At 39.3% G+C, this 18,924-nt stretch overlaps 1 protein-coding gene across 2 annotated transcripts in view; it reads left to right on the plus strand.

The window, feature by feature from the left end:
• The first annotated feature begins 5,860 nt into the window (after nt 1-5,860).
• nlgn3a (neuroligin 3a) overlaps nt 5,861-18,924 on the plus strand; it is a 114,938-nt gene continuing 101,874 nt past the window's right edge. The window contains exon 1 of one of the 2 annotated variants that reach the window (XM_044364389.1): nt 5,861-6,226. The gene's annotated coding sequence lies outside the window, so the exon portion shown is untranslated. The remainder of the gene's footprint in view (nt 6,227-18,924) is intronic. The other variant, XM_044364388.1, reaches the window with a different exon arrangement.

The raw sequence follows: 18,924 nt of genomic DNA on the forward strand, positions 1-18,924 counted from the left end.
GGTGAGGTAGGAAGGGTTATGGAGGGCTTTGTGAGTATAAATAAATCTAATTGGTCTAGTTGTCAGACTTTGTTTTGATGAGCTGCCTGAATTCATGAAAGATGCTGAAGTACCATTGTTGGCTAGACTTTCAGTGTTTTATATTATAAAGGAAGATGTGGTGTGTAATAGGTCTATTATATATATGATACCATAACATTTGTTATTAAGTAACTCTGGGCAGACAAAGCTATTCCCCCATGGAATGTTTTTCATATGTGAAATCCATATCCCAGGCCAGTTTTTACTGCACTGCACCTGTTTTTTAAGAGGATTGCTCAGAACCCAAGAAATGTTTCTGTATGTTTTTGAAGCACATGAAAACAGAGTTCAAAGCTATTACTTGATTGTCTTTTGTTGTTTCCAAGTATGACGGTTATCTGATCATTTTGCTGTTACATCTGTGATCAAAGAAATCACGTGTTGATACAGAAATCCAGCTTTTAGCCTGTAGTAAATTACACAAACCTTACATGCAGCAGTGAAGCACCATGATCAAGTTCTGATCACTTTTAATATTAAGAGTTTGTGCATAATGGTGTAATGTGTGTGTCATCCTCCATCGTCCGTACCTCTTGTCGTCTTTGGGGATCCCAAACTCATTATTGAATTTTCAAAAGCACAAGTGTTCTGAGAACACCTGACCACACAGCAGCATGAGCTAAGGGCTTTATCTGTCATCACTAGCAAATTGAAGCTGTATTATCCTTCTCATTATGTGGCTACTTATCAAACATATTAATCATTTCACACAAGATACTGATTTAAATGATTTTATTACAAGCACAAGTAAATTATGGGCCTCTGGGGAAAAGGAGTTTCACTGGTTTGAAAGCAAAGAAACACTGATGGCTACCATCAGATTTTTGTTTTTTTTACAATATCCAAAGCCATTTTTTTAATTGTTGCACATAAAAACATACATTTACTAGTCATATCAACACAAGTATGCCATTAACAATTCAAGTAAATGTCAGGAATGTGGACTGAGGACACCAGCACAGAGAAACACAGAGACAGATTTTTCAAAGGTCTTCTTAAAGCCACAGGCGTCACAAGACCCAGGCACAAGGCAGAGCTCGAAATAATAAAGTCTATTACTAGATTAGTAGGTTAGTCTCAGCATTAACTCTCTACAGGCCTATCTATACAATGCAATAAGTGTAGTTTCAAACCAACACTGATGCTATCACCAAGCAAAGAAATGAACAGAGGGACTAAAGTAGTTGAAAACAGATGAAAAAGAGCAACTTTTTGATACATGCACAAGCATAACTACACATAAAGAGATTGGCCTGAAGTATCTTTAGTGGTGTTATCTTGCTAACTTTGCGGTAATCTCAGGTTTTGTTTCCATGTCACAAGGATGGCTGACTTTTAACTGAGGTAGATTGTAACATATGCTGCATTTTAAGTTCAGAGCAAAGATCAAAATATTTAATTAACTAACTAATCAGCTCTTAGAAAAACTAAGAATGAGGGAACTGTACTCACATTAAAGAGACAAGAGGCCTAGAGCACTGGGCATTGTAAAATCAAGTGTTCACTTTGCTTTCCATGTTAATTTATCAGGGACGTAATATATGTCAGATGAACAGGTCCATTCTTACTATTAAACATGCTTCTAACAAATGCAGATAGTTCACTACAGCCTGTTATAATTGTACTTAAGTTTTCTCAACAGTCATTAGTTCACTGTACAGTAGCTACTGTGTTGCTATCACTGTGCAACATGAGGCGAACTTTTAATAGACAACTGAAGATTGTGTTGTCCCTGCAGTGCCATAATGCTGGGCGGTGTTAATTGTATACGTTTTACGTTTCTAATGTTTTTTTTTATGTCTGTTGTTCTGTCTTTTATTGCTATTGTGAAGCCCTTTGTGACATCTGGTCTTGAAAGTTGCTATACTTATTTACTTACTTACTAATAAAAGAGAAACTAACAGCTCAGGAGCAATGCTCAGTGAAATAACTATTGATCTTCCAGCGGAAATGATGCTGTCCCAGCAACTAAAGACATTATATGATTAAGTTGGGTTTAAGATAAACACATTGTAATAGTTAAAAGCAACAGCATTACTGCTGCAGAAGCAGACAATTACTGGAAAAATACTGCAGATAGAGTAAATGTGTAGCCTAAATAAAAAAAAGGTCTGAAAGCCTTTGTGCAGTACTGGAGAACCTGTATCACATGTTGATTTTACCATTTAGCTTTTCTAATCTGAGAGTTAGGAGTGTTGATGATTTCTGTGGGAATATATTCTTAAAAGAAATCAATACCTAACCAAAACAGGGAACACAATAATACTATATAATATTACTGCATATTGGGTTATTGCCCAGATATTCTTTTCTTCTGCAGAGGACAATGTAAGTGGATGGTCCCTTTTAAGACAATAGTCTTAAAAGGGAGTCTTATTAGTACAAAGACAACAAAATCTTAATACTTTAAGTACTTGCTGCTTATTTTCTGGGCTAAAATAATTCTTAATTGATATACAGCTCTGGTCATCAGACTGTCAGTTGTCTTGTCTTGCTTTTCTGTCTTATTTATTTATCTCTTCCTCCTTGCATCTCCTGCTTGACATTTTGTCCTTAATCTTGACTGTATTTGACAGATCTGTGCTTTGTTGTCCTATGTATGTTTTTTTCTTCTGTTTTTCTTTTCTACTGTTCTGTGCATCCTGTAGTCTGTTGCTATTTCCCTTCATGTTTCTTGACAGGAGTTGTTAACTTTGCAGTTCTATATAAAGAATGTTGGGTATTTTGTAACATCTGGCCACAGACAAGTGAAAAGATTTGCCATTTAGGACTGAGGAAATTTCCACTCATTTGCATTTTTATTGTCCATTAATGATAATCAAGCTCAGAAATAAATCTAATAAATGGTATCTAATGGTGGAACTCTCCATTAGCAGACATATATTTTACCACAGTAAGGATAGTAATACTGTGAGAGAGATTTAAATAGTGGTTAAAATTTTATGTATTTCTTGTATGTATTATATATGCTACAAATATTGTTTTCAAATTAAGGGGTCAATGTTTATTCTCAATACAAAGTGATAGTAATATCACTGTGACACTGTGGTGTAAGAAATCCTACTCATAGGCTAGTTGAGCTCTTGAACTTGTTTCTATCTGAGGGTTGTTTGCTGACCTTTGAGGTTAGCTAGAGATATCTTTGCCTTAAGCCTTATGTCTTAGAAACTGTGTGGATCATGATGACCTTGTTTGAAGTCATTGACCATGAGGTCTCTGTGAGATCATCATATGACCATACTTGTTTGTAACAAGGTGTAACAGTTTGTGGAAGTGTCCATTTAGGGACCTGATTGTTTTAAATTTTGCTTCTGTAGAGGTATAAAGCTTTCTGTTTTGTGTTTGCAATTTTCAGAGAAAAGGCTGACTGAACAACATGCTTTCTCTCCAAAAATACAAGATAATCGTATTTTTGTTTTGTGTTTTTGTATTTGGACATTTGCATAATTGTTATTGATTGTGTGATGGATTGTACAATGTCTACAACTGCTTCAACAAGTAACAATGTTTAATGCTTTCTTTATGTCTTTGTGTGGTTTTTGAGCAACGATGAAAAATTTCCACGTCAAAACAAATGATGTGTCTGGCAGTGTATCCTTGTAAGCTCTGTATGCTGTTTGTAAGTTACTATGAGATAAAACTACCTGTGTGTAAGAGTCATTTCAACCTCAATCAATCAAAAGACTAAATCATGTTCAAATATACTGCGTATTGTTCCAAAAAAAGTGTTTTTTTATGTTTACAGTCAATTCTGTTCATTTTTAATAGTCTGCAATTTCTAGTATACAGAAGGTGTTGTATGCAATAATATTGATAACCTTATTAACCGTCTTAACCTTAGATCATTAACCATGTAGAGCATACTATTTTGATATTTCTTTCTTTCTTTCTTTCTTTTTCTTTTTTGCTCCTACATTCCATATCTTATATTTTTAATGAAACAGTTTTCTGATTGTTCTACTATGTGAGGTAGATGGCGAAATAATATGACTTTTCCTTTTTTTTTTTTTTTTTGTTTTTTTTTACTATTTATCACATGTGGGCAAATTAATTTGAATCAAAATAATGGAATAGAAACTCTCAATATTTTGTAGTTTTGACACATCATATTTCAAAAATTGTCAGAGAAAGGTAGTGGGATAGTGGGTGGAGAGCTAATATGCCTGCATTCTGATGTTGTGATGCTCATACTGACTCCTAAGGCATAGATATTAGTCTCCGGCATGCTTTTGAACTAACCCATCCAGTCGCCTTGGGCACAACATTCATCTGTTTGTGACTGAGTTGACACTCTCCTTGAGAGAAAAATTGTCCCTGTGAGTATGAATGACTCATCTGTACCCACCTGAAAAACTCACACACCCTCAACATGGTGTATTGACGTCCAAGCCCCCTCTCAGAAACCCTTGCAGTGTTGTTTTTTTGTTTGTTATGTTGATGGCTGTCAATAACTCCTAAGGGAGATGGGCAATTACATGCAACAAAAGTCCTTGTTCAGACTTGGACGAAGGACATTGTGAGTCATGGTCAACACCTGAAACTTCCCAACTATTGCTTCCTGTGCTTAAAACACAACAGGTCATACAGTGTGAATACATGCATTACATCTGTCTGCTGATGTTTGTGTCTCTGCCTCTTCTGTGATGGATTTTTTTTCAAGAGGAATTTTCACTGCATGATTATTGAATGTCAGTAAAAAAAAAAGTCAACTCAAGTGTTATTGTTTGTTTAAACCTCAAAAGCAGTGCTGTTATTTTATTCAACACTTTTTTCAGTTTGATGTATGAAGAGCTTGATTTCATCTCCCTATAATGCTGCAGGAAATGTAAAAGTCTGCTATTCAAATTCATAAGAAAAGCCAAAGTCAGCTTTATTTAAACAGGACATTTAAAAACAACGGATAAAAAAAAAAAAATGAAACACATAACAGACTGACACAAGGACAATAGAGGAGTGACACCGAAAAGACAAAACACTGATGATACAGTATTGATCTCAATTGGATTTAAAGGCCAAGGAGAAGAGATGGGTCTTCAGCCAAGATTTTAAAATGTCAACAGAGGGAGCAGACTTATGTGGAGGGATCAACTATTCCATATTATCATGTGGCCACTGAAATCCGCTGGAGTCATATAATATATAACAATTAGCTGATTCACTGATTAGTTGATCCACTAAAAAATCTGCAACTGTTTTGATAATCAATTAATTGTCTAAAGCAAAAATGCCAAAAATTCACTTCTTCCAGCCTCTCACATTTGAATACTTGCTGGTTTTCTTAGTCGTCTATGATAGTGAACTGAATATCTTTGGATTTTGGAGCGTTGGTCAAAAGAAAAAAAAAAACAAGAAATCGATAACAACTTCAAACTTCATCCCTGCAAAAAAACATATTATGTAGCTTCTTAGGTGTCTAACTAAACTATGCAGCATGAGGAGACCTTGGACTTGCCTCCTCTTCATTCATTCACTATATTCAGCCTCATAAAAGTCCTTTACAGTCTTCTCTGCTCTTAACAGTTTACTAGTATTTTATCTTGATTTAAAGGGAGATTCCAAGAAAATGTAATAACTGTGTAAGAATTTCCCCGTAGGACCAGATTGTAGCACTAGAAAGAATCCTTTATTTGGATGATATAGTGTTTTTGGTGAAATATGACAAAATCCCAGTTTTGATGAGCTGTCAGAGAAGGCAGAGTTGCGAGGCATAAATCCTCTACTCCTTTTCATGTATGATGCGTGTGCCCTTGGTTACCTAGTAACTCTCCTCTCCATCTCCAATCGGCGCTCCCAACATCCAGGCCGAGATCGCGCCGCGCGCTCTCGCGAAGCTCGCGTTGAGCCCTAGAGTCAAGGCAAAAGCGTCAAAATGCACCAGGACTATAGGAGGAGCGCTTCCCGCTGAAAAAAAAACACAACAAACACGGGAGAAATACATTTAAAATGACAGAGGAGTGAGGATAATGAGAGCCGTTAACGCTTCACAGGAAGGTCATTCCCGAAAAACATAAGCAGCGCGCAGACTATACGGATATTTGGAGTACATACCCGACTGCAAGTGAAGACCCCGAAACAGTGAAACATTGTCCCGGCTTTTTATTTTCAGAAATCAAGGCATGGGGGGATTTACATCTCGGCAAGGCAGGTGAGTCATTTCATGATACTTGATAAGCAGCTGTGGAAAAAAAAATCTTAAGGCTGCGTGGTGAGTGACTTAAAAGGATGCGGGATAAATTGGCACATCGGGCTACTTGGATTGAAATTACATGACTTGCATCTCTATTTTTTTCTGAAAAAAAAGAAAGAGTGGCAGGCTATTTTGCAATGCTACCTCGACGCAGCGCTGTAAACTGGCACGAAGCACGTATAGACAGGCTACTTCCAAAACGCATTTGGATTTTTGTGACTTGAACGGACTACCCGGAGTCTTTATTAGAGGCTGGGAAAACTGCGCCTTGTGCGCACACTGGCACATGTATCATGCTCCAACACCCTGCGCTGCCCACGTCAATGCAGAAAATAAACGCCTGGGATAATTTGTTCAGAGCACTTGTTACTTGGGCATAAAGACATCTTGTGATGGAGCAGTGACGCGCAAGCTCTCTCTCTCTCTCTCTTCGCTCTTCCCCCCTAACAGAAATGAAATAGCCAGGTGACTCGCTGTAGGCAAATGGAAAAATAGCAAGCTCTGAAGAATAACGGAAATGAAACGAAGAATTCAAAACCGCGCAGGATGACATCAGATTTAAGATTTTATAACGCGAGTGGGATCTGCCACTAGAGTTTGTGGCAAGCTGAACATGAGGATAATCTGCCACAGGCGTATATGTGGGGATTCCCAATATCCAATTCTTATTTTTAAGTTAAGCACATGAATTGGTTGTCTTTAAAGTTCATTGGTGAATACACAGCTTGCTCAGTTTAAATGCCTAATTGTAATGCAGGAGGTTCAGAGCTTTGTGTCATTTTGAGTGACAAACACATTGAACTTGAGTCATATCTTTAATTAATGTGGTGCATATAGGTATTATTTCCATACCTACTTATCTCTGACATGCTTTCTGATAGTAGCATTGAAATCCACCTCTACATTACGCAAAGGCATTGATCTTTTAGACTTATGCCATGAGTCTGCTAATTTTTTTTTTTTTTTGTAGTAAACAGCATCTTTGTTAATCCCGAAACCACATGCACAGATTTCTTATGGAAGGAGAGGTGTTCATTTTAAAGCACCATAATGATCCCTGCAGGCCTCATACGTCTACTTTCTCACATTGTGAAATTCTTGGACACATGGCGCAAGCTTACCAAGATAAATAGTCTCTTTGTAGTCAGTGGGCAGAAAGAATAATTAACTGTGAGAGGTGAATTCCCTAAAAGAAAGAAGAAAATGTCAAGCAAGAGTTGTCATGGTGATTGGTTGAATAAGCAATGTGTCCCTGAAACATAAGCATTTAGGAAATGATCCAGCCTTTTATTTGGCATGCATACCACGTTGTTGATGAAAGAAGCCCTTAATGGGCAATAATAACACAGACACATAGAATTCCTAGATCTTGCTGCGCGCCTTTAAAACCACCCTATGAAATCTGATTAGGAGTCTTTGGATTTCTGGTTTGATTTGGAGGAAAATTGTGCTCATTTATATTGAATGTGTGTCTTCAATATCATGTGTTATGCATTCTGCTGCTGCTGCTGCTTGCGAATTCTCTCTCTCTGGCCCTTCGGTGTTTGTATTCCAGTCCAGCAAAGTGCTATTTTTCAAGTTCCCTGCTGTTTTACTATCCATTATTCACTCTTTTACTGAATTATTCGGGGCTATGCTCGAGCTGTGTAACAATCATGGCAGCTTAATTTTTTTACCACAAAAAAATGAAGCTTTCTGTTTTGGCTGTTTGTAGCGTAATTACCTGGAAGAGTGCTCAACGAACATGCTCATTTGCTAGGCAGATTGGACTGGAGGGGCTGGGTTATCCAGGAGTGGTCAATGTGTGATCACTGACAGGCACACACACACTAACATACACTAACACACACACGTTTCTAGCAGCATTTCAAAGTGTAGCATTTAGTCTGTTGTTTACCCCCAAGTCTCGGGACTGCTCAAGAAAAGCTCGACAAGACTCGCTGTCTGCTGGAAAGGTCAGCAAGGCTTCGTCCTGACCTAACATGAATACACCTGAGTCCGTCTTGGCCTGTCTTAACATGGATGAGCCACTCATTGGTCTCTAGCCTGAGAGGCCTCTTGTTCTTTAGCCTTCACTCTCTCATTCAGCATGCTCTGGTTATTTTTCTCACATCCAATCGCCTGGACGGAGGTGTGTGAGCACACGTGCTCCTGCGTGTATATGCCGAGGTGTGTTTTGTATATATGAAAGAGGCTGCGGAAGGTTATTTGTGTTTTCTAATATTCTTCATTGTGTTTGACATGTTGTCTTGAAACAGCAAGAGCGGGAGCTGAATATTTTCCCAAATGGATACCTCTGACCTTCTGAAAATAAGTCCTATCACTGCTTATCCTACACCCGAGGAAAAGCCTGTCATTGTTCTAGCACGGTTTTCACAACTTTGCAATGTCATGCACCCATAAACAAAACAGGTTATTGTGAAGTATTTGGACTTAATGCAGATTAGTTTTCACTAATTTACCAAGCAAACAGCATGATTCCATTGGCCTTGATGGCTGATGATTATAAAGACTCAGTGTATAAATGTCTTACCAAACTCCTTTTAAACTATCACTTCTTCTGTTGGCACTAGAGAAGAGAATCATTTAGAGTCTTCACATTATTGCCACTTAAAATGTAAATGATTTGAAGCCATCTCAGGGTTTTAATTGCCCTAAACAATAGCAATGGTGCATAGAGGTCTGAAAACCGATGAGGCAAAAAGCAGAAAAATCTTTTCAACTAAAGTCAAACTGTGCATGAGGACTGAGCATTTTCTTAATCCATTCACAGACGTAGATGAACAGTGACTAATGAATTAGGATAAACTTGTCGCTTCATATTTGCTCAGGACGGCTTGCTTTCATCATCATTAAATCACACCTTTTGTGACAGAAATACCGAAAAAATACCCCTATTGTGTTTTTTAAAGATATTGCTAGAAATGAGCCACAATTCACTAGATAGGTTTGTGTCACAGTCATTTTAATAATGAATAAGACATATTTGTTCAATCTGTGAGAAGATGAAAGAGCCTTTGTTTGACTAACAAAATGGTTTTGGCCTTAGGCACAAAGATATGCCTCAAGTCTACTGCACATAACATATTTAACAGAGATTTTACATTGTTGATGGCCCAAAAACATCTCCCCTGACTAACAGGTTTCCCTGCCAAAGACCAATGTCTGCTTAGTAAACAAGATTCTTTTGGACATCGCCATTCTAACTACAAAGCAGATGTCACACAGTATGTCTCCACTCACTGTCTGCCAGAAGTTATCTATTTATTATTTATCTATTAATTAGACGATTTACACTCAATAACACACGGACCGCACAGGCAGCCTACTGAGTTCAAATCAGAGATGTGACTTGATGTGCAGCAGCAGCGAGGAGCTATTTTTGATTGTTTTTCCCTTTTTTAAAGAAGACTTTTTAAAAATGCATCACATGGAGAGACACAGCGAGAGGTGGGGGTGGGGGAGTGAGAGGCTGTCATGATAGGGAGAGAGGGTTCTCAGATGCAAAGCTGTATTTTAGACTTACATAAGCTTAGACTGGGATGAAGCTCAGTTCAATTTCATTCATGTGGAACATGCAAACGACATGAATGACCTTTTTTTTAACTCTGGCGTACAGGAATCAATCCACTGAAGCAGTGTATGCAAGTTTGTTTACATCCCATTGATTCTATTTTGTGGCAGCCGCTTGGTTTGCACACTGTGATGCTCTCCACTTTCACTTTAAGACAACTAACTAACTCTCAAATTTATGTCTACATTTCTGCACTTTCTGTCCTCTAATAGTCCACATCTGGAGCTTACCAGCTCATTTAAATTTTAAAAATCTGAAGTCTAGAAGGAACAAAAAAAAAAAAAATCAGTAATTCTGTGCTCATGTTGTGGCTGACAGAGGTGAAGTCCTGCCTGTTTGTTTCCAAAAAGTTCACCTTAATCCGCATGATTCAAATTGCATTTTATTCCGCTTAATCCACCCTGAGAATATACAGACAAGTGACGGGGAATCAACACTTTTAAATCCTGGGGATGAACGTTACTGTCCAGGTAAAGTTGATGTGGCAGAGTGTGCCTTTCCCCTGTCAATTCTCCAGCTTCTTATCCAACTAAGCAATCACTAAGCCCCTTTCTCTCCTCATTTTCTTAACATGGAGTGAGTATTGTGTGGGTCTGGCAGGACACAGAGGCGAGGGCCCGTCTAATTCATGGGGTAAATTAGTGGAGATAAGGCCTGAGTCAGTACCTCCAGCCTACCATAGATCCCCTGGGGCAGGCTCTTAAGGAGCTTAGTAAAAGCCTGTCGTATGAAGACATGACATGGAGCTGGCTAAATGGGCTACGTTGGAGTGTCTTCCATCAACCTAATATTCATATATGGGTCACTGTCGTTCAAGCTTTAATCCCATTCAATTTATTCATTCTCAGTTATTAATTCAGAGTTTCAGGAAAATGTGGCACTATGTGTAAGAAAGGTGAAAGAGGGTGTATTAGTGAGGCTCTAATGCAGCTGCACAGCAAACTGACAAAACACTTAGGCCCACTCATAAGACCATGTTGTGTAAGACTATGAGTCTGTGCCACTAAAAATCAATAATGAATGCTGGTTTACCCAGAACTCCTCCAGAGTCACTGGGTCACATACACTGGGGAAACAATTAGAGGCTTCCTCTCGCTTCACAGTACTGCAGCTTCTTTTTTTTTTTTTTTTTTTTTTGTAGCTGCACGCATTTCCCTTAATTTTCCTCTAGGGTCCAGCAGCATGTCTGTGCTGCTGTTGAGAAATTACAGATACCGGCCGCAAAGTCTTTTCCAGCAAGAACTACAAAAGGCCACGTCAGGTCCCTGTGATATATATGTGGGGCCATGTGAAGTGGAAAGCATGGTGACGGATAGGACACCAGTCTTGCGGGTGTGTGTTAACCTCATAATGCTGACAGATTACAGATTTAAATATTTTAAATCTCACAGAGCACATGCTGCTGGTGATGAAGAGTGTGGAAATGACTGCAGTAATGCAAGAGATTAATAGAGATCTTTTCTCACTCTCCCACACACAACGCCACCAGTCGGCCATCGTATACTCACAGAACCCTGCGTCGCAAGTTTATCGTCTTTTTTTTTCACTCCGACGTTGCTTGTTTCATCTCCACACGAACACACACACATCTGTTACACTGGCAAACAAATATTGATGTTTTTTTATTATTATTATGTTTTAACTTTATCCAAATCACTGCTGTTATTGAGCAAGCATCAATGTCATGCTGCTTCATCTCTCTATCTCTCTTAAGGCAAATTGTAAATAATGTAGAGGCATTTTCTGTTTTTAGGCAGACTGAGCACCACACTTTTTTTTTATCTGTGATTGTGATCGCATACAGAGAAGGCATTAGACCTTAGCTAGAGCTCTAGCTGCTAGAGACCTTGCTTATTTAGCTTGTATTATTCATTTCACTATTTTGACCACTGAGGAACCTGATGAACGAATAAAAATATTATGTGTGTCATAAAGATAAAGTACCAGAGTGTGATGGCTCAGTCGTTGTTGCCTCTCAGCAGAAGGGCCCACGGTTTGTCCCTGTATTCTACCATCATTCACAGTGTTTTTGTTTTTTTTTTTTTACTCATGGCTGCAGCCAGGATTTTACAAACACTGAGGTCAAGAGTTCAAATTCCCTCACAGATATTTGACTAGCCCCTCAAAATGAAAATAATATGTCCCCCCCCAAATTTTCTATATTAATTCAAGTGTTAAATTGATGTACTTTTACTTTTTTATTACCAGAATCAGACCTAAAAACTCACCATGTGTAACAGAAGAATGTAAATTCCTCTTCAGGTTATTAAAAAACCCCAAAGTCCCGCAAACAATAGTAAGTATGTGTCCTTGGTGTCCAGTGGTAGCTACATCTGCATCTTTACTCACATTTCCTCCCACATTCCACATACATACAAATCAGGTAGACTGGAGACTCTGAATGCCTGTAGGTATGAATTTGATGGAGTGGATGTCTGTGTATGTGTCAGCCCTTTGATTGGTGTCCAGCGTGTCCTGTCGTAGTTGTAGCCTGCAGTAACCTGAGTGGGAATAAATATGGATCAGCAATTAGTAAGCAACCAAATCTAATAGTTTTATGATGTGGAAGCTTTTTTTAAATGTGCCTTAATGACCTTGTAAACCATCTACCTTAATAGGATACCTGCTTTGGGATTGGTTTATTTTGGTGCTTACATGTAGACCTGCTCCTCACTGTAGTCTATTTATATCTCTTGCCAGCTTGGCAATGCTTCCTGATAGCCTTTGAGGACAGAGAAATTCCTCCATCAAGCTCAGGGCCCATCTGTGCCCATATTCCTCCCAAAAGGAGCCATCCTCCACAATTATAGCCTTCTTCCAATGATACCATCATCATGCCATCATTTTGTGTAAGAACAGGCTCCAGGAAATTGACTTGATATTAATCTGACAAAATTACCAAGAAAGGAAATTAGACTGGGGATTTTTTTCTGGCATTGATTGTGTTTTAAAGGCAAGATGCACGCTTTGCATTGCTCTGGGAGCTTTAGTAATAGAACATTTAGCTTATTGATTATTAAAAAATATTCTGTGACAAAACATATCAGGCTCTAAAACCCATGCTAAACAGAGTTTATTTCACCTATCGTGTTCTCTGTGACATGCTACAGCTCATTACATTGATACAGATCCAGATTCACCTGAAAATCTGGGTCATTACAGAAATAGTCTTGTGGCTGACTCTCCCAAGATGGCAGCTCTGATGAATTGGTGGCTGTAGGTCACTATGACAATGGTTAGTGTGGAAAAATGAGGATGAGAGGAAGGGCTCAGGATTTTGATGAGTGTCTTGTTGATTTGAGTTTTTTTTAATCAAGAAAAGTTCAATTTTTGAGGAGTTTGGTGATGTGGGCGAACACATAAGACTAAGGGGATCCTCGAGGCACTTTTCTGATCCTTTAAGTAGCACAGATTTGAGGATTTTGCTATAACTGCCCAAATGATATGCTCCAAAATCCATAATCGCATATGATTTGTGGAATGCTGTACCTACTGTATGTAGGATGCAATTTGAACCATGAATATTAATAGGCTGTGTGACATTTTAAATACATCTTGATGTTTGTCTTGCCCAGTGAAAACCTGGAAAGAGACACATGTATTCAGTGTCTTGAGGGACTACAACCGGAAGGTAGATTTGCAGCGAGAGACTCCAGAGTTGTAGTTTCTCTCATAGGTCCTTTCGGCCTGCATTCACTGTGAATTTCAACCGGGTTTAAGTACAGGTGTTGAATGATATAATAGTGGTGGGCAGTTCAGTCCTGAAGCTGAAGAGTGAAATGATATTGTTGGATAGAAATGGTTCTGTGAGAGTAGCAGGAATGGAGAAGGGATCAGAGAGGATAAGAGCAAGGACAGGAGGAAGAGGTGAGATTGAAACGAAACAAGAGGAAAATGGTTAGGTTGGAGAAAGGTAAGCCTGGATAAGCCTTTTGACAAGTGAGCTCTGGGCTGGAGAAAGCCAGTCAAACAAAAATCTCCCATGTTTGTTTTATTCATGCTGCGGACAACTATGGCTTTACTATCTTTTTTTTTGTTGTTGTTGTTGTTTTACAGCGATACGCAAAGTACAAGCAGAATACAAATGCTACTGAATTGTATCCTGGAGTTTTTCCTGTGCTCTCTCTTTTATGTGAAGATTTTTGATTGAGCCAGATCTCCCTGCCATGTTGAAAATAACTAAATGATTCAACGTTTTTCTGACACCCCAGAATTTACTGGCATTCTCATCTCTTATTCTCTTTAATCACATCCTCTTCCAGTCCAAAACCTGCTGCACACACATTTCATGCATTTAAAATTCTACAGAACCCCTAACTCCAAAGCAAACGGTGACAATAGGCATTTATTGTTGAAGCTTTTTGGTAGCCTGGCACTCAGTAATATGTTAACTAATGGGATGTCGAATGGAGTTATTTGCTGTTGCTGCTGAAGAATAACAATTCACCAAACAGGATATTGAATTTACATTCTCTGAACCTCCTCTTGATTTGTATGACCAAGCTATCTCCCAAGTCTACATCCGAAATAAATTATTGAAATGAAGAAGCATTGTGAATTTTACAGTGCAAAAGGCATCAGAACTGCAAAATATATTTTCAGGAGGACTGCTAGACTGCTACACACCATTTTACTTGATTGAAAATACACCTGAAGGAAAGTCATTAGCCAGCGTACACACATACACACACACACTTACACACTGCACCCCAAGACTCCTCAGGGTTGATTCTAATGATACCCATGTGATTTATCCAGCAGATCCATGATCAGTGTGTAAAAAGGAATCCAGAACTGACCTAATAAGCCATATCTTTGCCTTTGTTTCCCACTGTGCTTTTTGAAAGACATTAGGAAGCACGAATGAGGAAACCTTATCACAAAAGATGTCGTAAATGTGACATATATCCTCAGGGACGATTGCGTTTGTGTCTCTGTGGCCCACTTTTCCTTCATATTGATGCTTTGCTGCACATGAATGACAAACAGTAGCATCACATGTAAAGGTCTTTCTAGTCGAATCCATTAGCAAAGGTCCGGAGCAGAGGCAACATATCCTCCATTGAGGAAATGTTTACTCTTTGCATTTAATTGTTCAACACAGTGTGAAAGGACTTGTCGAATTGGGTTAAACGTGGATCCTCAGTTTCCCTTTTAATCTGAGACTTGCACCCCATACCCACGCAAAAACAAAATGCTGCTAAAGATAAAAAGCAACCAAAACAGTAGAGCATGGATATAGTGGTGAATGGCTCATAGAGGATATTTATGTAATCTCGGGGCACCAGGGCTGACTCAAACCCGACTCAGAGCTGCTGTTGCAGAGAGAGGCCCAAGGACAGTAGCAAATTTTCTAAATCCCTGGTAGACACAGAAAGTTAAGACAAGCAGTGTTGCAATAAAACAAAGCCCAACCCATTTATCTGAGCATCCCACACAACCCCTGGCCCAGATTTACAGCCCCGGGCATCCAGAGCTACCAAATCTTCTGGCAGCCTCTGCCACAGATATTGATAGGAAGCGCGAGAATTTTGAGCTGGAGGGGCTAACTTCCCAAAACATGAGCTGTCCCTTAATGCAGCTTGGAATCACACACCAAAAGTGTTTGATATAAAAATGTCATGCACTACTGTATAATCACATTGTAAATTGTGGTAAATTGTTTCTCATTGATTTTGCTCTTTCTCTGAACTTGCCTAGTAAGTATCTGATGGTATGTGGCATTAAGAGTTTATGGATTGTTTGACAAAGCCAGGTCTTTGATGAGCATTTGTACCCTCAGAGACAGAACACAGCCGCTATTCCATCAGCAACAAAATGCCTGTTTGAAAACAAATAAAAACAGGCCCTCTCTCATCATTAGATCTAAAGAACTTAATCCTGTGCAGAGGCGGTTCCTCTCTTTCCACTAAAAACCTTTTCTTTGTATCCATCACTTATGGATTTCCGTCATGGTGTATGTCTGCATACCAAGTTGCTAATGCTAACCTCTGGAGGCAGAGGGCAATCTTCGCCATCATGCCCCCTCTTTAGGTTATCCCGAGGGTGCAGATACAGATACTTTTTAAATTATCCACAAGATAAAAAAAAAAGATCTGTGGATTACAATAAGTCTTGTGCTGAGCTAGAAAAAAACATTAGTTATTATATCAAATGCTTTTGTTCCTGAAAAGTTAAAGCATTGCAGTTTGCTGCTATCATATAGTACAAACAAGCTTTGAATAAAGGATTTTATTCCTGCTGAGTGAAAATTTTCCCTTGATTTATCTCAGCATTTTTTCACTGCCAACTCATAAAACATGAAAAGGACAATACAAATCACCCCCACACACAAACATACACTCCACCACACAGTGACACACCTACACAAGCCAGTATTTATGGTAGCCAGTCTTTCTGTCCACCGCAGGGGTAAATATTGGTAATAGGTGACATACCATTTCGGCTCCGGGGGCTTTGCTTTTAGTATCTATGAAAATTGCAGGAAGGCCTTGTAGTCACATGAAATTGTACAGCAGGCATGGAGGCACTCTCATTGTTGTGTTTGCTCCTCGCAGAAGCTCCAAGGCTCTTCAGCTGGAAAACAACAATGGCCTCGTTGTTCTGTCTCTTCTACATTCATGCCTGGTAAAAGGAACATAAAACTCCCTTCCCTCTGCGAGCCCCTGCTAGTTGCTCTTGTATCGGCACAGTTCAGGCACAGAGGAATAGTTTTCAAAGTGTCACCGTTTAGGGCATGGTTTGGATGTCAGCAGCTAAATGAATAAATAATGTGCCCTCAAGTTGCATTTGATGTAGCGGGATCTGATCTGATATGACTTTTCACTCAAGCTAGCTAACATCCAGATGTTAGAGGAAAACCTTTTTTTTCCCCCCTCCGGTTGCTAATGAAACATGGAACAGGGAAAGCATTCGACGACAACAAGAACATTACGAAGAAGGTTGGAAAGAGGCAGATGGGTGGGATTGTTTTCTCATAAAAGCAAAATTGTATTGATCTTGCTGTGTTGCGTTGTGTGTAAAATCCTTATGCACGATCACAATTATACAATGTATCTACAGTGTGTGTTGGTATTGCTCTGGGCTTCTTTGCTGCTAAGTAGGCATAGAATAGGAAGAGAGATACAGTGCGTGTTGTGTGCAGTTTTTGAGGAAGTGCAGACAACCCGAGGCCAGATTTGCCTGCAGTGTTTGGACATGGCCTACTTCTAAGAGTCATTAATGTGGTCTTCTACTCTGTTTTAAGTACACAAATGGGATTTTAATTCATACTCAGAGTTCCGTATGCAGAGTGTCTTTTCTTTCTACTGCAGGCTAACCTAAATTCAGAGCTGTAGTTTACAATAATAGAAGATCTTGATAAAATATCATGGATTTCAGAAAGTGGTGACATCCTGTATGTGTGGCGCCTCACTGTATGACCTTGAGTACCCTCGGTAAGCCGCAGTGTCTGAGGATGTGTGCGGTTGGTACCGTAGTGGCCCACTCTTGTCTCATGGACTTTGTAGTGCGTGTGTGTGTGTTTGAATAATGTCCTGCAGGAGACACTCTAAGTGCAACGTCTAGGACTCAGGCGTCAGCAGTAATATCAGGGCAACCTCTCCTCTCCTCTGTGTGCAATGGCATGGGGGATATTACAGCATTAGAGCGCATGAATTATAGCCATATTGTTAGCTCAATGTCAGGGGACATTGACGTGTTTCTGGTACCAGCATGGCATCAGTCAAAAGCTAGAAAAGGAGAAATGGGGATTATGAAATGTATTTTAAGTATTTTCCTGCACACACTGTTTTGGACTCTGGTGATAAATGTAAGCCAATTTCACTGAATAATGCTATATTGAATTAGGATGCCACATTTGTCACAAACTGTTGTGAGCTTAAGGCCGCTCCACTGTTTGATCTGAAGGCTGCTGCGCTATCACAGAGCCAGGTGTGACTGAGTATTCTGTATCATAGTAAATGGATCTGTGCATTTCCCCAAAGAGAGATGGGGGGGTGGGGGGGAGAAAAAAAGAGAAAAGACCAACCAGTGCAATAACAAAGGATGCATTACCTAATAGATTTGGCAGAAATACAGAGTTCAGGGTGGTCTGATAAAGCTGGGTTACAGTACTTTAATCAATCACTAAGAACACGAGCCAATTTAGGAAGAAGCCTGACATTCAAGATAGGCTTTCAGACAGGATTAGAAATAGTGAATGGAGAGTAGACATATCTGCCAGGGCGAGCCGAAAGGACTGTTGTCAGGGGACAATGTTCCCTACTCCATGTGTGATATTGAAGCATGTCTCTGCCTTACACTCCCCCCACACACATTCTGTCTTCCCGGCCTTGCCCCTCAGTTACACTTGTTTTTTTTTCAGTGAATGCAGATGAGTATTAGAAACAAGACAGCTTCGGTCTCCTCTATTGTTTACTCTCTCCCCTCAAGAAAGGGCACTGTCATTTAAAATGTCCCTCAGAGCTCATCATCATGTGGATTCTCTGGCCTGACTAATAATATCTAGAATATCAATGTGAACATGCAACATGTTTTTCTATACAGACACTGGAGGAAAAGCAGCTGCTTTTTTCCCCTCCAGGACATCTTTCTTGGTGCACCAGAAACTTTGTTGAATTTCTGATTAGCTTGTTTTCTAAATTCCAGGATAAATCTGAGTATATCCTAGATTTTTTTTTTAATTATCTATTTCCTGAAGCTTTCAGGTCCTCTAAAGGGAAATCCATGGCTCCAGCTCCAGCCCTTTAGCCCGAGTGGGATCAATGGGAAAAGCAGTCAGGGACTGTGATGGTGCTGGATAAGGGGACAGTTCAACTGTGGTGATTGATATCACCTCACTAATCCTCCTACATCTCCTCTAAATCCACCTGGATGTAGCTCTGAATGAGCCTGTAATGTGATGAATTAAGATTTAAACGCTCAGACCTCATTTACATTTCCAAATTTTTCATTCTTAATACAGTATAGATTATTTATTATTTGACAGAAGTGAAAACTAAAACTTGTATTTTTTTATGCTATTTTGTAGCATTGTAGCATTTACAGCATTTAGGCTCTGCTGATGCTGCAAATATCTTTA

The sequence above is a fragment of the Thunnus albacares genome, chromosome 10, assembly GCF_914725855.1.
Source record: "Thunnus albacares chromosome 10, fThuAlb1.1, whole genome shotgun sequence".
Lineage (NCBI taxonomy): Eukaryota > Metazoa > Chordata > Actinopteri > Scombriformes > Scombridae > Thunnus > Thunnus albacares.